Below are 21477 nucleotides of genomic sequence, written 5' to 3' on the forward strand. Positions count from 1 at the left end.
ATATATCGTACAACCAAAATAAACGAGATGTATCGTAGAACCCCTCTGAGAAACCACCCTTTACAATTTATTGAAATTACATTTTTAACCACTCGTTATAATTTCATTTCTGCAGTTTCCATCGTAGATCGAATCGTGGATCAAAGGCGAGGCGAGCTTTCGAACGTTCGAACGTTCCTCTGCGAGTGGAAAAATGATCAAGTAAAAACGTAATTGCAACGTTACGCCCGTTACCGTAGGGGTGAGACGCCTTTGTGGCCGGCTTAATATCAAAGTCCCCTGTAATTAAGAGAAACGGACCGCCTCCAAAGGTCTGCGAAGTTGGAAATTCGCTGGATCGGAGGTGCGTCTGTGTGGCTCGCCGCGGAACGAATTCCTGATTGTTCTCGTCCGTATAAACAGCTTGGAAGTACTTGGACGTGTGTGGCGAGGCGGTTCATTACGAGCGTGGTATTCTCGACGGAGTCCACGGTTCGGTTATCGACTGCTGCTGGTTCGTTTGCAAAATCGCGTGGAAGTATATTAGTAGCTGCGCTGTATCCCAGCTTGAACATTCTATCGTGGAAAATTTCTTTTTATGCTCGAATTTTCGTTTCACCGTGTTTCATTTTATCAACGTTTTATCATTTGATCCTCTGTTTTATTACGAAGTATTCGAGGCTTCGAGTTTGAGAGTTAGTAGTAGGCGCCTGTAGATAGTCAGACACGTTACACTTCCAACATGATGTGTTCTGCATTTGTAGGTATGCATTATTGCATACCCTTGTGAAATATGCATTCAATACGTCAAATGGACAAACAAAAGTCCCAAAAAATCAATACCTCGTTCCCTCTGCAGCATTGTTATTACGTATTGAAGCAATGGAAACGCCACACCGGAATTCTATACTGTCTATTGTTTCTAGACGACCATAAAGGGTAAACATTCGATTTTGATTTCGCCATAATGCCGAATACCGAACACGTCCGTATTTGTCTGACACTTTCGCGTGGATATTAAAAGTGCAAACGCGCAAAAAAAAAAGGCGTGCAAAATACACGGCCATCGACAACAAAAATACATATTTGCAAAACGAATATAAAATAAAACGAAACAAACGCAAATCGTGTAGCCGCGGGCGCGCTACAATTTTTCCCAAATAATACTGTTTGCCGCGTATGAATATTTTTCCGAGCGTTTTTCACGCGTATGAAAGTTGATTTGTTTACACGTTTAACGGGTTTCCTGCGCGACGTCGTGAGTGATAAATAAACGCTTGAAAAGCAGAGATACGAGCTGGGGGTTGCGCGGTAGAGGAGAGCCGCGACTAAAACGCTATTTTCAAACCTAATCCCAAAATTATATTGCAGACGCGGAAGTCTCCTCGCTGCCGCATCATAAACCCAAGCTCAACTCAAATTAAATCTGAGAAACAGCAGACTTCGCAGGTCTGGCTCGTAAACCCGACCGTATTCGAGGTCTAACAATTCCAGCCCCGCTCTTCCAGAAGCAACTTAAAACTTCCACCTCGGAATATTCCAAAGAGCTTCCGAAATTTGCAAAGAAATCGCACCGATACGAATACGTTCACTGAAAAGCTCCTCGTAACAAGGTTAGCCAAACACAGTCCGCGTTTGCTCGTTATTTCTTTAACGGAGAGCTCCGAAAACAAGGCGGGGGGAGGGAATTGTGACAGAAATTTAGAAATAAGCATCTTTTCCGACCTGAAACGATTCCTTTCGAGGACTGCAAGGTAACAAAGTTAAAATCATGGATTATTCGTAAACAAATTTTAAATAAGCGGCAACGGTTTCCTTTCGAGGCCTATGAAATAGTAAAAAATAAAATTAATTGACCACGGTAAAAAATAAAGTAAACTGGACTTGGTCTGTAAATGTTAGAGAACGTCAAAGATCGAAGACACTTCTTTACTTTGAAAATAAATAAGCGGTGACCGATCCTAGTCCCGTGGGCACGTTGCCATGTGTAAGCCCTAAGGACATCCGGCGTCGTCAAAGAGCCATCGAGCGAGTAACATCTATTAAGACCTTTGATCGCGTTATTCGCAGTATTGTAACCGGATCGGTGTCCTCGAAACGCGATTTCATCCTCTATTGGCTCGGGAAACCTTTTGGCCGTAGACAAAGGACTAGAAATCTGTGATTGGCCATCGATATAACGCGGACCAACGGAATACGCCTTGGGGGAACGGAGATCGAACCGGAAACGAGAAAAGAAAAGGAAGAGGGCGATGGCAAAGGGACGCAGCGATTCAAAGACCACTTTTCTTCGCTTGAAATAAACAAATAATTCTAATTGATGTCCAACCGTGGTTGACCGTTGCACTATTTGCGAGTTTAATTTGCGGAGATTTAATTAGAGTTTACGATTAAATTTTAGGTGTAATTGTAATTTACAATTAATTAGTTACATTGATATCAATATAGCAGCGCCATCGCGTGATTACTTGTTGAATTTCAATGGCGCCACCATGCACTACGACTATTAACGCTGCTATAAATTGTTGATACGAAACACCGAAGACTGATTAAACCTATTATGGATCTCTACAAAACCATCCAAAGTTTCGCTTCGATTCTATTTTAATTACTCCATATTAAAAACTGAAGCTTTTAGAAAGAAAAGTTCAGCAAATCAGCTTCACAGGATCGTGGTGAAGAGTAACTGGGGTGGAAGCAGCGTAAAGAGAAAAGGGTTAGAAAGGTGAACCCAGCAACGACCGTTGGATAGACGGGAACGAGAACAACGGAAGAGAACGATGGACACTCGTTGACGGTTTCCCTTTGCCACTTTCAGGAGGGGATTGGGAGGCGTAACCGGGCCACCTAAACTTTTTCCAATGCGCGTTCGTTCGAGTAAAATATCGGCCAAATAACGTCCCTGGCAGAAAATGGCCATTAATTCGCGGGGGAGAAGCTGCTTCGGACTAGTCCCGAGAAACTTTGCCCTGTTTTCCAATACTGGACCAGTACCATCGGTCCAATCGTCCCCCAACCTCCTCGTCCCTCATTTTAAAGCGAACATGGAAGAGACAATCTGACTGACATTCGATCAAATCCTATTACACCAAGAATAGTTCCCCACTGAAACATCGGCGCTGTTGCTATTTATTAACCAAATGGAATCTAGATGTTATTTCGAAAGTGATCACTGGTGTGAAAATAATTACGAAATAAAATAACATGTTATTTGACGCAATCGTTTCAACTGATACCATTTCAAAAGTGTCCAGGCCTGTCTAGCACCATTCAAATACAACGTACAAAACTTGTGCATTTACTTCGTTTCTTAAAAAGTGGTACATCTTTACTTTTCGGTTGTATCAGCATTCTCTCGAGATCCTCTCGACCGCAAATTCGCAACGAGCGATCCTCCGTCAAGTTCTCTCCAAGAACAATCGTCGAATCGACAGTGATTAAAACTGAGAAACTGCACAGTCGCCATCGAAACTTCGCGCGCGATGAGTAAATTCCACAACCGAGGGGTCCAAAAGTTACACGCGAATTTACCACCCCCAAAGTTGCCGAGTTAACCCTTTCGAGCCTAGTGGGACACGCGACTGAACATATTTGATTGCCTTTGACCAAATTACAAGCGAGACTTATGGAAACATACGTGAAATAAAAATAATATCACTTGTATGAATATTTTTGATTGCCTTTGGTCAACTAATAGTTGAAGCTCAGAAACATATATGGAAGAGAACGAATATTATTTACGCTCCTACTGTAACGCAATTAATTTCTAAAAGAGAAACGAATAGAATCCAACTGGAAAGGGGTCGAAAGGGTTAAACAACCTCAAGGCAAAATAACAAACCCGTGTTAATAATAAACGCGTAACTTACGGTTATTTTATTTGATAAACTTCGTCCTGCTGTTCAGCACGCGGAAAATTCGAAACCGCGTCGACGAATCGCGGCTTAATCCCTGTGGACATGTAGGTCAGAAAAATTAAGAACAGAAACGTGACGTTCGCATAATTCCGGAATCGCTCCGCTTTGTCGACCCCTTCTTTTGGACCGGCGACACTTTATGAAATTATTGTCGACGACGAAACGCAAACGTGTCCCTCCCCCCCCCCTCCTCCTCCTCCCCCGGCCCTTGTACCGTGACTCTTGTTCTTAGTTGCGCAGGTTTTTGGGCCAAGCGAAAACCGACTGTAGTTTCTTCTTAAAAGATTTATGCGTCGGTTCAAACTGCGAAACGGGCGCTCCTGTTTCTCGTTTCTGGTAACCTTAAACGTTCTAATACGAGACGAAATACGTTTCGAGAGCTCCGCGAAGTGGAATTATGATCGTTTGGGAGTTTGCATCCCGTTTCGTAGCGTTCGGATTATAAAATAATTCTTAATGAGACTTCGAGGGCTGGAGGAATTCGATCGTTCCCGAATCTTGCTACTTTGAGAATAACTAAACGAAACAGTCCATAATAAATCGATATCTAGACATGCTCGAGAAACGATTGTGGCAGCGTTCAGTTTCAGATTTTAATGGATTATATCTCTGTAACGACGCGATCAATAACTGTTACGCTCTATAATATCGGTTCATATCGGTTAAATCGAATTCTTCTTTACACTGAAAAAATTACACGTGTAAATGTGTATGTTCCATAAGAGCCTGTGTTAAAATTACAAAATTTTGGTATCATTCTTCATAAAATTGATTCATATTTAATCAAAGAACAATCGAGTGTAGCTTTATTTGAAATTCTTCATTGAATAAATCCACGGAACAACTACCTCAATTGAAATTCACGTGTACTTTGTATAACATCGGAACGGGTCATTTATTTTTGCCACGATACGAATGAGTTCCCGCTCGCTATGAGGTGTTCTTAACGAAATAGCAAACTGAACGGACTAAACGTATCGAGGAAAAACGAAAGGAAAATATTCCCCATCAGAATATTTTCATTTAACATCGGATAAACGTTGAATGTTTTTCGCGCGGCTTTGAACCGATTCGGCCGACGATATTTAATTCGGTCTCGGACCTTTGTGAGCTTCATCGTTCGTCGGAATTTCCATATAAACGTGGCGGCGAGCTACCCCGTGCGATTGTTTAAACGCAGCCTCGAATGCAAATGCGTTTTTCCTGGTTTTCTCGTCGCGGCCAACGCTAATGTCTTTTCGCTCGCCGTCGTGATTTCTATTCGTAAAAGTGCCCTCGAACTAATCGAAACCATAAAAGAATATTATAATTGTTCGTCGATTTATATTAAATTTTCAGAGTCTCGAACAGGTCTAAACTAAACTCAAATAAAATAATTGATAAAATAATGCTCTGCCAGAAGTAGTATAAATATTCCAAATATTGAATATCGATAGAAAATTGTTTGTTTATCATTTCGTTAAACTCGTCGCGTGTTCTAGTCCGAAAGGAGCATTCGTATTGCAATTTGGAAATGTTATTCGTTGAATATTTATACACAGAGCCAGCGAGAGGTTATATTTTTAAAATACGACCACCCGTGGCTATGAAAGCCTCACGTACGAGGGAAATTTATGTTGTTCGCGTTTCCCAACGAATCAGAAAATGAATCACCGAGAACGAACGAGCCAGCAGATAATACCCGACGGGAAAAAGGACCGAGACGGTCGCTGCTTCATCGTCGTGTCCATAATTCACCTTCGATTTATCAAAATTACTTGGTAACTTTACTGTCGCTTCCAAAGGATCGTCGTTCCGTTACTTTCAGACGTCTTTCCTTTTTTTTTTTATTTTCTCGATACTTTATGAATATAAATTCCTGACTCTCCTTCGCTAATGTAATGGATGGCTATCTAGAGTCGACGCGATGTGGATAGTTTTAAACAAGATTGACTTCACTCTGGAATGGGAATAATGAAAAATTAAAAACTGTCATTCAAGTGACGGAACTTTTCTTTGAGGAAATAAAAAAAAATGAATTCCAACAGTGAGGCAATAACGGAAATAAATTTGGATAGGTTTTATGCATTCAAGGAGGTTAAAATATTAAATTATCTAACCTCCAACGGTCTGGCACGCTAATATTTTCATTTTCGAACAGAAATGAAGTAGACCGAAATCGATAATTGCAATTCCGTGGGGCTTTTCACTCCAAAAATGTAGAAATGTTAAATAAAGAATGATTATTCAGACCGCACGAAGCTATTTTTATATTTTTGTAATTCAAACAAAAATGTTGTCGAAGAATGTTTTCACGAAGGATCAAAACGTTTGAAAACTCCCTCGAGTTTCCCTTATCAACCCCGGGCCACGCTTTTTTAATTCCGGAATAAAATATCGATTGTCCCCATTCAGAGGAATAAAGTTGCCGAAAATCTGACCGAAGAAGCTGATTACCGCTTTATATACATATATACCACCGTCTCTGGGCAAGTTTCTAGTAACTTTTTTCCCCTCCACGCAGAGTAGTTTACGAGTAATTTAAGATCGCCCAAGTTAGGCGAATCTGTACAGTAACTTTCTCGCCTCTCGGAGAAGGAGGGTGAGGAAAAAAGGAGAGCCACGTTCGTTTCGTTCCAGATTTGTTATCTCCTCGATACGATTTAAACTTTCCGCCGAGAGGACGTTCCCATTATTATGCCGAGTGACGTATCCATAATTCGCAATAGATTTATCAAAAAACGCGAAAGAAACTCGTTTCGTTTTTTCCCGTGGATTCATTGTTTCCTTGATGTGATTTAAAGTTTCCTTCTCAACGGGAGGAATTCAGACGGCGTTATAGCAATATAACATGCTATACTCGGCATAGCAGCCGAGTAACAATTCCGGGGAGGCTTGTTCGGATGCAGACTGGCGTGCGTGCTTGCATAATAAGCAGATCATTCGGGGAGTATTCTCGTCTCTGTGCAGCACGCGCCAAAATACGCTAGGTCACGAGACAATTTCGCGAAACAGAATTAATAATAAAACGTGGGAACGTTCTTGGGCTTACGCCGCGAACAAATACCCGAAGCAATCATCGAGAAAGAAAGAAAGAGGATGATTTGTTTGAGAGGTGTTCACAGAATTGTGACCTTTCGAGGATTCGAGAGTCTCTTATTCGATTCCTCGCTCCTGGAGCAATCGTTTCTTCTTGGGTCGTGACACGTACTTTGGACCACCCTTTATATTCATGGTGGACGTATACAATCGATTACCGATAGTCACCCTTTGCTATTCCGTGCCACTCGTCGCGAATGGGACTAACAGTGTCAGGCACAGAAGTTTCGTCGTATAATAACGCCAGGAGGAGTCCAAAGCGCATCGTTAACTCGCGAAATACACCTTGTTCACGCTCCAATTTCAATTCTTACATTTTCGCATCAGTTATTCGCGTTACATTGTAAATCGTTAAATTTGCAACTCTCGATTTTGTCGAAGGAATAAATTTTTCCCAAGCAAAGTACCCGAGTGTTTAATATTACCGTGCGTCTCTTGCAAACCGTGCGCCGCAATATTTAATTTACCGTTCCCTGTGTAAAGTTCGCCCCGTACTTGTTCGCAAAATTTGCATATAACACGGCGTCGCAGCGTCGACGACGAAAATTCAAAGAGCTCTCGCGTCACGTACGCCTCGCGAGTGTAACACTTACAATTTTTAATTTTTATTTGCCTTTGCAGTGTCTAATTTTTTACAGGACATTCCGACGTTTCGGAAGAAATTAATTTTTGACATTCGTTTCCAACGAAAAGAAAAATTCCACAACTGATGAAAACACGCTATCATACAAATTTTCTATTTTTGTAAAAGTGCTTCATCTGTCCGCAATAAAAAAAGAAAAAATATAAGGAACATCTAATTTTGACATGTTACTATCGGTCCAAAGCAGCGCACGAAAGGTTTAAGCCAGCGCAAACAAGTTCCAGTGATAAGCTTTGAGAGAGTCGAGATCGCGGTGAACCGAATGCACCCATAAATTCGAACGTTCCACGAAACCCCCGCGAGTTCACGATCTCCCTCGACTTATTAGATCGAGTTTCATCCCCCGGTAAAATGGAACTTAAGGACACAGGGGAAGTTTCGTCGAGGGCTGAAGATGCTCGGTTAAATGAAGCCCCTGGCTGCACGCACGTGCAACCGCCGTTGAACGGGGACCCCGTAAGCCCCGTATACGACCCCCGAAATCTCGAGGGGTTGGCCGCAGCACCGTAAACGGGGTGAGGTATTACGCTCCGCCAACGCCGGAAGACAACATCAAGAAAGCACCCGAGAGAGACGGAGACGGACGAAAAGGATTTGGCATCCTCCAATTCTCACCGCGTCCTCTTAGGAATTGGGCTGTAGCACGATAATGTACGAAATAATAACTTTCTGGAAATGTAATAGGACTGGTAACATTGTATCGTGGGTTCAGTGGAATAAGAGGGATGAAGACTGAAGCGACACTCGAGCTTGGACTATAAATAAATATAAGAATATTTTCAAGATACTTGAATATTTGTGAGATTCGGTAATAGAAATTTGATAAGAAATCTCCGTGAACCTAGCGTTAAAAATAGTAATCCCTCGTCGTGAGTTTGAAACTTGAATCCAACTCTTTGCGAACAAAAGAATTGTTCGAGCCCCGTCGAAATCGTCAAAATAGCCCGATCCTTTGAACGCGGAAGTTGAAAAATTCAGAGTTAAAAAGTTTCACGAGAGCAAACCGGTGGCTGTATTAACCGAGACGACGATAAACAGTTGTAGATAGAGTTATGTTCGACGATAGAAGTCCCAGCGGGGGGTGGGAACATCTTCGTCCAGGTTCCCTGCGGCAGTATCGATTCCGAAACTTGCCCCAACTACTTAAAAGTTTGCCCGCGGTACTCTTTTACGCGATTCGACTCGTTTACAGTTGCAACCTGCCCACGTTCCTTTCCCACAATCGTCGCAGCCCTTGCACGACCGTCGTCGAATCTTTCCGCCAGTTCCACGACGCTGATTACGTTTCGCCTCGAATTCTTTTCGCGTTAGCAAGGGCTCGAGATTGCACCGAATTCTGCAGTGCGACGTCAGTGATATAAAACGACTAGTGTCAGATTGCGCATTTATCGAGAAGGAACCAAGCCACCACTGTAGAAAATGTTACACTTACTGCAAGTCCTTTGGAAGGACTCGATAAAGGCGCTGAAGGCAGCTTCAAACACCAACCAACTTCATCAAACACTTCTTGACTCCCTTCGTCTCCAATCTCTCCCTACTCATTCAGACAAAGCACCCCTCGTGCATACACAGCGACGAACCAACCCCAAACCACGTCAAACATTCTCGAGCCTCCTAAAAAATTCACCCCCTATACTCAAAGTTCTAGACGTCCTGCGTTCAACTACGAAACACGTCGGTTTGCGCCCTTTGGCGCGAGGAATTCACTTGGAATGGATAAAATCCCTTATAAAATCCCGCTCACCGTGTCCCAGGACATGCATACATGTATGAAAGCGGTCGCGCAACCCCTCGCCAACAAGGCGTACACGTTGAATCGTCAGAATGTGAGCACTGCTCCGAGAGATGCCGCTTCAAATTGCTCGCGCGCCGCATTTCAAACGAGCCTGCGGCACCGTAAATCCCGCGGGAATAAACGTTTTCGTTTCCTTCATTTGTTGCGAGGAATACATCCACCGGGAGCAACTCGGCTTGATACGGGAGCGCCAGGAATTTTTAGAGGGAATTTTTCAGGCTGGACAACCTCGAGGAGTCCGTCGCGGCGTTCCATTGTTTCACGAGGGGTTGAAGTTGGTTCAAGATGATTTTATTCGAGCCGGGGAAGCGCCGAAGTTTGGTCACATGGGGAGAATGAACGTTGTAATGGGTAAATGGATGAAATTTGGGGGTCGGGATGGGTTAGATTAGGTGAAAGACCGGTGTTCGAAAGTTTGGTGCAGTTTGTTTGATGTTTGAACCGAGTAAAGCCTTTTTCGGAGTACAAACGGACGATTCGTTGGAAACCTTGTTTAGTATTCTCGATAACGGACAGGCGAGGAAAAAATAAAAGCAGCCTTCGCAATTTTCCGGCCCGTTAATCGAGAATATTTTACGCGGTCGCTGGAATCGTTTATTTCGTAGTTTACTCGTCAATAACTAAAACCGCGATGCCGTAGCCTCGTACATATTGCTCGAGAGGAGATTAAAGCGTGTGTTTCATTCTGTCGCGATAGATCGCTCCTGTAAACGCTTTCGAATTCGAGCTGCTCCTCTGCCGTTCTCTCCTATCGCGTTTTCCGTTCCCCTGTGTAAGAATAATAACGACTTTCACGTCTGGATAACGATAAAAAAAAAAAAAATAAAAAAAAATGACGCGTATGGAATAGCGTGAATGTAACAAGGTTGGAAAACATATCACGAATAAACAAGTGGATATCAAAGAAATAAAAACAGAAATTAATTAGGAGGACTTTTACTTTATGGATGAAAATTTCGACTTACGTTTTATGACTAAGCAGTTGGGAGAGAAATTATGTATATTTTAATTAAACCACGGCAATGATATATAAATTGTTAAATTGGATGGAATTAATTTACTAGGCATTTCGCTCGAATATTATTAAAAAAAACAGTGCTCGATGATTATTTTTATTGTACCCTTTCGTGTTTTAACACTCGAAGCAAATTAGGCTTCGAAAAGAGTGCAGCGTCCGATTGGCAAACGTTTACACGCAATCGTAACGAAATCGTCGCGCACGTTAATTAAATCTACAGAATTTCGGCAAACTAATTAAGGTAAATGACATTAATTGCTTTGTGCATCGCGCTGACGTCCACGAGGAGGTATGTAAACATGTTGTATTATGTATCGGCGACCAGGCGCCGTTTCGGCGTACGGGAAATTCTACGCGCGATGCGCGAACTTGGCGCAATTAATTAGCGGAGCAATTATAACGCGCGATGAAGCCGACGCGAACAAATCCGCGTACGCGACATGTCGAACTACCGAATCGGGTGATCTTCCTGTTTAGCAAAGATAACGACCAGTCGCCAATACTCCAAGCAGATTTAAGATATTAAACAATACGAGGATTTATGTACTTGATTCTTGCAGAATTTTGAATGAAAATAATGGTGGTTATTTTTAGGATGAATCCGTACAATTGTATCTTTGGAATTGCATTCGTTAAAACCAAATGTTTCTGTATAATTTCGTGTAATTAATGTTCCATGTTTATTATAATTGTGCCAGAATTATGAATGAAAATAATGGTAGTTATTTTTAGGACGGATCTGTATAATTGTACCTTTGAAATTTCATTCGTTAAAATCAAATGTTTCTGCACAATTTCGTGCAATAAATGTTCCATGTTTATCGCGACTATGGCAGAATTATGAATGAAAAATTATTGTTAGAGTGGTTTCTGTATAATTGTATTCAGTAAATGAATTGTTTCTTTAGAATTTCATTCGGTACAATCGAATATTTCTACACAATTTGAAGCAATAAATGTTCCATGTTTATCGTTCATGAAACCAATTATTTTGATAACTGGATTAATTCATTCCTCTAATGGGCCTCGAAGAGCAATTGTATCTATACAATTCTATACAGAGTAAAATCAATTCTTCCTACATCAATCACCTCAATCACCTCTTACGATATAGAATCTAATTAAAATCTTGAATTTATTTTGGACGAAGTCATTATCAACACGTCTGAAAAATTCCCAGGAATCTCTTCGTCTTCGCGTTTTAATAATATTCAACTCTAAATCTTCAACGCCCCCCGACGCATACTTTCGCCAGTTTATCAACGCCGCGAGAAACAAGGGGGAAAATATGAACGAACCTATCTACAGCTTAATTAGAAGCATTAATATGGATAAACTCGAAAGCTCACCCCAAAGGATTTGCATGTTGGCCAGCTGCCGGCGAAGACACCTTCGGATTTCCACCCATTTTCCCTTCCTTTTCGACAAGACTCGGATTTGCTTTAAGACCCAGCGGATTATGGACCAGAAACCTGGGATTTCTGGATAACCATATTGCCAGACGCTCGGGATACGCGAGGACGTCGAATTGGAAGCGATACCAATCACTGATACCGTCAGGGAACGTTGACAGAAGTGTTCACATTAAAAAATAAAAAGAAACACGCAGTCGGTCCTATAAACATTCCTTCCCTCTTGTGTTTATCGAAGAAATTTGTATAGATTAAATGATAGGTTTAATGTTTCCAAAGAAATTCTCGAGCTTAACACTTTGTTCCTATACAATTGAATCTTATTTTTGTTGAATCTGAAATAGTAGTAATTTTTTAAATAAATAATATAACTTGTCGTAACGAAACATTCTATCCCGTTGTGGTCCACAAATCCGACTGCATCTCAAAGCAATTAATGGAATTTCTGTAACCACTATTGTGCATCACCCGAGGACGTCAGTATTCAAAGAAAATCGATCGTTTCTCGTATCACTCGATCAATCGACGCCTACAGCAGGATCGCGCAGTTCCAGTCGCAGCTGACGTCTAATTGATCCCAGGCGAATCGGTTCTCCACCGCAGACGCACCTAGACTGCGATCTACGTAGCCAATTAACTAAGTCGCTGAATAGCGTCGTAAATACGTACAAATGGCCCCCAGCGATTGGACGTCAGCTGCAGGATGAACGAGCTGTTATACGGAGAAAATGGAACTCGATGTAACAACGATTTCAGGAACTGCAAATAATTTTACCGAATCTAATACCAATCGAAGACTGTTGCATCTCACGGTTAGATCCGACGTTTCCTACCGAAATAAAAATTAGAACCCTTCCTTCCACGTACCAAAAAAAAAATACACCTTTCGGCTTTACCATGAGAAACATTTGATCGATAGTTGATAAAAGGCGACGATAACGAATCAACCCAAAAACAAGTAAGACACAAGGGGTAGTACGGAAGTCGAAATTGGTTCGTAATCGATATGTAGCCACTCGAGATATCTCGAAAGTACCGACCGTCGAGGCAAACCATGCCATAACGACGAATCGACGAGCCTCGAGACAACAACACTCCTAGGAGGACCTTAGCTCGATCGTCTAATGATTGGCTGCACTCATCTGGCCCCGTTTTTCCTTTAGAGCGCATCTTATTCCGTGGCAGAGAGAAGGAAAGGTCGCCAGCATCGCGCCCAGTCAATCAAATTGCCTCACTTCTGGCACTTTGTGCGATCCACCCCCATTTTCACTGGGGTTTATTGTCGCCGGGTCTCGAGGATTTTTTGATGGAGCGATTTTCGCGAGAAATGGACCGCATGATCGCTCGAGAATGAGAATTAAATCTCTGAAAATGGAGAGGTATTGATTGTGGCTGGTTGTTATGGGAGATTCTTGTTATTTAATCCTCGAAAGGAATATTTAATTTTTTTAGGAATTTTATGAGTATAAATCTTTATCCTCAAACTTCCATAAAAATAGTACTTCGTTTTTAACGAACATTCCCATTTCTAAATGAAGCAATTAAATCAGAAATGGAAGTGTCGAGTATTTATCACAAAGATAATTGAATGAAACACACCAAAACATGATGGTATAAAGGAATTAACACTCGCTATGAGGAAGAATCTACCAAGACAACCGCGGTCTTACCAATCAATCAGATTTCCTCTGCAACGACTCTTTGTACAATCAAGGCGTGCTCTGTCTTTCGCCCTCCCACTACCCCTAGCATCCTCGAGGTTCGAGGAATCTCTCCCAAGATTCTGGACCGAACTCGACCGTCAGATCTCGTTGCAACCAACGTGTCGAAACTGCAAATCGAGTTCTCCGCGTGAAAATCGCTTCATTGGTAAACAGGTCGTGCGCTTGATGTCATATTCCAAGAAAGAGATTTTTGGAGTATCCCCTTGTTTGGATTCTTAATTTTTTTGTCCAGCGATGAGATGACAGAAACGACAATACCACAGTAGAATTTAGATAATCAATTGTAAATTGAATCAATTTTTACCCAACGTTGCTACGTAAGAAACGTGAAACGAACGCCCCTCGAAAAAAATAGAAATTACAATGATTCCCAACTGTCGTTCGAAAACCATGATTATCGGAATTCTACTGTAATTTTGTACCAATAACAACTCGAATGCCTTTTTCGTCGCGATTGCTGTACATTCGCAGGTGAAATAAAAAAAAGTCGCCCATTCGATTGCTATCCCTAAAAAAAAAAAAAAAGAGGGAATTCGAGAGTATCATCCCCCAGGTTGGTTTCATCATTTTGTCCGAGCGATAATTCAGAGCGTTACGAGAAACGTGCTGACCGTATCTCCCGGATTTATGTTTGCGCTAGCGTGTCGAATCGTTTCCGCGTGCGATTTGATTTGTTTGATCGTTTCAGCGCGGAACGTGTCGCGTGCAGCCGTTCCCCCAACGTGGCGGGAATTTTGATGAAAAATTAGAAACGAACGAGAGTCGTGCGCCGAGAATTTAAACACGTTTTTAGGGGGAGAAATTATGGAACGAAGCTGTTCGACCGCCGTTCGACGCGTATTTTCGACCTATCTGAAAATGCTGTAAATAAAAAAGAATTTGAGTGAGTTTTATTTACGAGGGTGTGAATATGCACCAGGCTTATATTTATTCTTATTATACTAATTGCCCTCTTTTTTTTTTTTTTTTTTTTTTTTTTTTTTTAATATAACTGTGCAATCCGAAGTGCAATAAGCTAGTATACGCGAAATAACGTGAAACGAATACAATATTCACCTGTTAATACCAGCGCGAGAACGAGTTCCCGTTCCAATTCGAAACTAAAGTGTCCCCGTGAACGTTCACGTGCGCTCCGTCGTTTCATTTCAATTAAAAACTGTTGAAAATAAGTTCGCAAACGGATGTCCGTTCTAATTAGAAACGGTTGAACATTATTGCGAAATAATCGACGGAATTTCTAGCGCCAACCACTTATCGGGCGCCCCCTAACGAAAAGGGATCAGGGAACATTCTTTAATTACGGGTCGACGTTTTCCGCGGGCGATGGAAAAGAAAGAGGTACGAAAAAAAAAGTGGGAAATATAAAAGAGAAATAAATGGAAAGTGTTATTAAAATCTTCATCGTCTCGCTACATCGATAGAATTTCATTAACGAGTTTCAAAGCAGACACCGCCGGGTGGATTAATTCCAGCAGGCTCGGAAACTTTCGCATCCCCCGGTGATATAAGGGACGAGAGGGAGAGGGTTGAGGGGTTTAGGATCGACGCCCGTGGGGCTGTAGGTGGATCGATGTGAATACAAATTGACGTTTTAATGCAAATTCTGGGACGATGTTATGTATAATTTAAATCGTTTGCTGAGGGTGTCTTGGTGTTTTAATGTTTTTTTCGTGGTCGCAGACTTCTGCTACTATTGTTCCTGAGGTTTGGTCAAGCTTTAGGGAGGCTTCACTGACAGTTTCAAAAATATAAAACGGATAGATGTATATGTAAACGTATAATAAAAATAATCGAATCTTGCGTCTTCTTATTTCACTGCTTTCTAATTATGTGCTCGTGCGTATGTGTCTCCTGACTTTATTTATTATTATAATGAGGCCTCATACACGATTCGGAGAAACTAAAGTAGGAAGATATGCACGCGCGTAAAACAAAAATAATCGATTGTTCGCAAAAAGATAGAAACCAACCAGAATTTTGTTCAAAGCAACCCTTAACACCGCTCCAATCCACCATTGTTCCGATTTATTTCTTTTGATTGTTGCATCACTCTATGTAACTCGTTATTATAATGAGTTCTCGAAACAGAGAGCCAACCCTCTTACAAGCAGGGATGCAAGAAATAATAATAATGGAAATAAAGCACATCTCCCAGGGCTATAACAACTTTGGCTCCCCGAGAAGAAAATACCTTGGTAACACCGTGAAACACAAGGGTGGGGGGGGGGGGGGCAGGTGGAAGAAAGGGGATGAAAAGTGAGTCCGGTGGTCTGACACTGCTTTAATTGTCATTATTCGCGTTCAGGCATCCGTGGTGCGTCACGAAACAACGAGACTGCGATTTTGAACGAGGCGTTGATGATCGTGATGGAATAGAACAAGAGGACCTAAAAGAATTGTTTAAATTATTCAACAAAATTGTTGCGATTATTCCGAAGAATAATGGTGTATATACACAGCTATGCAAATCAATCTCAGGATGAGGGTTTCGATTAATATATAACAATAGTAGTAACAAAAATAGCCGATACTTAAATCGATATTGCGGTAGACTTTAGCACTGCGATTAATTAACATTGGCACTGAATTAGTGAAATATACCACTGCTATATGAATATTAAGAATTCAACAATCCATCGAACTCTATATAAATATTTAAATCAAGCAAAAGCCATTTTAAACGTTTCATAAAATAATATTTAATTCTGTTACTTAATGCTTTTATTTAACTCCAAACTAAAGAACCATAGATCCCAGAAACACGATCACTTTGAGAACCTACGCGCTCGTTACATCTTTCACTTCATTCCACGAGTTTATTTTGCGTACAGTTCTGAAACACCCTTGTAATAAAGCCGCTTCCAATTGGTTAACGCGCTCCAACCCCAGGGGAATTTCAGAACGAACTCTATTCGCGAACGTCTCGTCACTTTTCACGGCACCTCATTTCCACAAATACTTCAACTTTCTCCCCAGTGAAGTAGACACTCGAGAACTCTGCTCGAAAGACGCGAGATAGACGGATCGATAAACTTCTTCAAGGACCCCAGCTGGACATTTAGTATCCTGAAAGGGTTGCTTCCGTCTTTCCTCGACGAGCTCCGAGAGGGATCCTGGTGCTCCTCGCCAGAGGGAGAAGAATGAATCACCGATAACGTATTCATACAGCTTTCGATTAATTTCTCCGCGGAATATTAAACACAGAGACCGTATTAACAAAGTACATGCATTATTTAAACACGTAAGGACCTCGCTCCACGGTTACTGGGTCTCCTTTTCAATGTGTTTCAAAGGTCTCGTTCTCCATAGGTATATGTTCAATCGACTTTTTCACAGAATATTATCAAAGCTCCCAAAGGCTTTTTATTGAAATTATTGAACGAGATGCAGCTTTGCAACCTTTGAGCCTCTTTCCCTCCGTAATTCAAAGATATCGATGCTGGCTCCACTATACCGATTATAATTGACAAAGTATAGATCGTCTTTAAAAAGCAATCAAAACCGTTTCTGTTAGTTGACGAGATCAATTCTTCTTAAATTGATCGTAGTTGAAGGATAAACGAAATAAGAAAGCTTAATTAAAATCTCATTCTTGCGAGAGAGGACTGCTCCCACTAATTAAGGGATGCGAGTAAATTGTTGCGTGATGACTTTATTCGTGATTTACCGTTCGAATAAAATTTTCCTCCTATCTGATTGCGAGCAACTGAGGACCGAGAACTCCTTGGAGCGTTGTATTCGCGAGCGCGTGCGTCGTTAATTAAATCAGCCACCCCACCGAATTAACTTTCCAGTGCGTGTTTGGGGAAACAATTTTAGGATAAAGCTGCACAACGGCGCTGGCGAATGTAGGTCGACGAAGCAACGCAGCCTAATCACGCGATAATTAGACGAGATTAAAGCTACAGTATCAAGCGAAAACGAGCAATTTAACAAGACGTTACGAGCAATTACATTTATCGTTTACTGATACGGTTATCCACGCGATATCTTTTATCGTTAATTCACGTTCAAGCCTCTCCTTCTTTCTAATCTAAATTTTCTCTAGTCCGATCAGTTTCTTTGTCGAAGACATGGATTAAGACCTTGTTAAAAGAAAAATTTGAGTTTATTTTAGCGTTCATGATTTTAATTTTAATAGTTTATAATTTTAAAACGAATGAATTTATTTCTCAGACTGTGATTCGTGGAGTTCTCAAGTTAGCTATAAAGAGAAAGCGTAATATAAAGTGTAATAAACAAAATCCTCCCCAGGGAATTTTATTCTTTCCAAGCACGCTCGTTCAAAAGTTTTCTCTTACCAGTACTGTGGACACAAAAAAAAAAAAGAATCTAGGAACCTTTCCCACAACTTCATAGTTCGGAGGAACTGAAATATCCTACTCGACATTCGCTACTCTTTGTACTATCGCGATCAGAAATAATAAAAGAGAATCTCCAGACATAGAAGACCGGTAATCAGCCCGTTAAATATTGTGCAATTATGTGAATGGACGCGCATCCGCATTAACGTCGCGAAGAAAGAGGCTTCTTTTCAACGACAGCACGATTCCGTAAAAATTTCATTACAGGAACGCGAGATAACGAATCCGTTTTAATTACAGGTTGCTCGATACGAAGGCAATTAACTCGTCGTGGCGATCGATTCTGCGGGATTTCTTGTTCCGACCTTTAAAGACAACCGAGAACAAAAGGCTCGAAGCCTCGAGAAATTAAAAGTGAAATTAGCGAAGTCTGTGTCTCGTCGAGGGGAATTTAAATGCAACTACCGCGAAAGAATTGGAACGTCCGCCAATCTATGGTAAAAGGTCGACCCAATTGGTTCGAGTATCTCTGTTGGTAAACAAAAATATTTTTGCGTGAAGGAAACTCGAGTAAAGAGTAACGCAAACATGGAAATTAAACGAAAAAAAGTAGCGAACGCAATGTGAATTATTTTTTATTGGAGTAAATGAACGAGATACAAAGTAGAGGTGAAGAAAATATTGTGTTACAGGAAATTATAGTAAATATGAAAAGTTGAGTAAAGAGAGAGGAAAAGAATAATAATGTAACGGTGGTACGAGATGGTGGAAAAGGAAACAAAGAAAAGAAATTAAAATGCAAAGGGAAGGAGAGAATTGCAAGAGGGTACTTTGGGAGATAACAGAAGTTTAATGAGTTGAAGAGGAAAGGATGTCTAAAGAACTGGCGGAAATAGCCAAAAATATTTCGAGAAATAATAGAGAACGAGAGACCCAATTCTCTGACAAAGAACCGTAAGGGTTGGTATCTGACCCTAATAGCGCGATTCAGATGTGGCGACGAAGAAAGGAGGTAACGCACGTTGAAACGAAAGAGAACAGACGCTAAGTCCGCGACAAAGGGACAAATACGCTGAAGCACCTATTAAAAGAATGCAGAAAAACAAAGGGGTAGAATATGAGAGCAATAGAAATATTACAGAGAACTGGAGAAAGAAATTACCAGGGAAATAATTAACGTGCAGGAAAATTGTTAGGTGACTGTCGGAATATTCTGTACTTTTTCCAAGATACCAGCCAGAGTACTATAAAAAAAAAAAAAAAAAAAAAAAAAAACACCCACGAATATTTAAGAGCATGACGTAAGATATAAATCCTATATTTTATGCTACCTACTTAAATCATTTTAATAAAAATTGTCGAACAATTTATTGCCAGGGACCAATAATTAATGATTTATTGGTGCTTACGGGTCCCTCCAGCCGCCATGTTGTTTTCGCGGCACGGTAGGTTGCAGAGGAAAACAAATTAAAAGTAATAGCCGGGCACGAGTCGAGAGGAACGCGTTTCAATCACTTCCGATAGACTTTGGACCACCTTAGCGAGCCAGCTATTTATTTGCGAGGATATTAGAGAACGAACTTGCTGCCTTTAATTAAAAGTACATTCTTTGAAAGAACTGCCGTCGAACGTCTCGAAACTCCCGGCTACCGAGACTTAGTAGTTGCCAGCTCTTTGGTATTTGCCGCGGGGAGTTTCTTTTTGATCGTTGCTTCGACTACCCCCGGCCTCCTATAATTAGAATTCTTCGCTCGAAAGAGCGTGCATAATGCCCTGGCGAGAGTTGGAAACTGATTGAAGATTGAAACTTCAACGGTCAATTACGTATTTACTCGAGCCGCGCGAGCAAAATGCTCCACTGGTGAACGCGGCAGTATAATCTGTTATGATCGGAGTACTTCTTAGGCGAATTAAGGGTTGAAACAGCTTGGAAAATAAGATCGCTCGAAACAGTGAGTTCCCCAAATTAAATGCGTGACCCTCGTCCATGCGCTCTGCGTTTTCCTCGACTCTGACGTCGAATCGAACGCGCGAGACGTTAAATAGGCAACGACGTTGAATATTCACGAGTTAATTATGCAATGCGACTTAATGCGCGGAAAATGTCGAAGTCCCGGGGACGTGTGGTGGGCACCCGAAGAAAACGCTCGAAAGAACCGATCCTACTACGTGTAAGTGTGTTAACGACGGTAAGGAACGACGGTAAGGAACGACGGCGTGGAATGGCCAGCGAAAACCGGGCACGTTTTCCCGTAACGAACCGAGCGTCCAGAATTTAATTCTAAAAGGACTGGCTGCTAAGAGACTTACCCTCCAGCCGGTTTTACATAATCTGCGTTGTTGTACACTGCCGACCATAAGTTCCACACCGACCCTCCGCTAACAAGAAACGGACTGTTTTATGAAAGCCAGACGGTCTGGAGGCGAACTTTCCATACCAGATTCTGTAGATTATTCGCTGGATGGAAAGTAGAATATCGTCTCGGTACATTATGCGATTATGAATGTAATTTTCATGTAGACGAAGTGGAGAATTAAATATTTATCGTTTAGCTGTTGGAACAATTTAAATTGGGCAGATGAAGATTTCTACGTTGCTTAAAACGTAAAATATTGCGTCTTCTGATGAGTGTAGGAGTGTCCTCGTGTGTATAATTAAGTAATTACCCCGTAGTCAAACGAATCTATAGGAACCTAGCCAATTCTCGCTATTAATTTTCTGATGTTGATATTTCCTAGAACGTGCCATTGTTTTTTAAACGCAATCTAGCGGAACAACGACGTGACTACGATATTTTGCATAAAATAAATTTGATACGGTGGGGATAAATGGTGGTTATAGCTGAAGCTATGTCGCTTATTATATTTCAAAACATCCTGCTCGAAACAATCACATTGTCAGGCCTGGGAAATTAACCAAATATCAGTAGATTATGAGATATTAACTTAATATCTATGATTAAAGCAATATCATAATGTCGTTATTATACATTCAAGGATAATGTAATTATTCCATATTAAACCATAATATCATTATGATATGGCAAAATCACGGTGCTCTGTACCTAGAATATTCAATGAATATCAGCTAAACTGCGGGATTTTATAGAAATCATGCAAAGTATAATAATATTGACTACAATAATATCGATACTTCGTTTTGCATAGGTGCATATACTTTCTGGTTACGTTTAGCATACATTTGTCATGCATAAAACCCGCAGTTCACTTGTAATCATTCCCCAAAAACAAAATAAATTCCCCAATTGTACACGATAAGAAATTCTGTCTTTTAATCAAGGAAAGCATTATAGAATACCTCGCACCTGTTAACCCTTCCTCCTGACAAATATTTAGCCTGAGAGGCTAATCCATGCAATTTCCCGCCGAACGGGCAAGAAGGGTGGAAGAAGGGCGAAAGAAGGGTGCACGAGGCGAAGAATGAGCACCCGGAAGAAATGATTCTCGGATTAGTTAAGGGCCCAGCGTCGCAGACGGAACACGGAACAATGAGACCGCCTGGGCGAGGATTATGAAAGTCACGGTGAAAAATCGCTACACCTTCTGCTCCAACTGGGTAAACAACCAGGAACGACGTAATCTAAGA

The 21477-nt window shown here is 41.2% G+C and overlaps 1 protein-coding gene across 3 annotated transcripts in view; it reads right to left on the minus strand.

The window, feature by feature from the left end:
• Positions 1-21477, minus strand: part of LOC128880835 (cysteine-rich venom protein-like) — a 61885-nt gene that overhangs the window by 22569 nt on the left and 17839 nt on the right. The gene's annotated exons all lie outside the window — the stretch shown is intronic.

This window comes from Hylaeus volcanicus, chromosome 8 (assembly GCF_026283585.1).
Source record: "Hylaeus volcanicus isolate JK05 chromosome 8, UHH_iyHylVolc1.0_haploid, whole genome shotgun sequence".
Classification (NCBI taxonomy): Eukaryota; Metazoa; Arthropoda; class Insecta; order Hymenoptera; family Colletidae; genus Hylaeus; species Hylaeus volcanicus.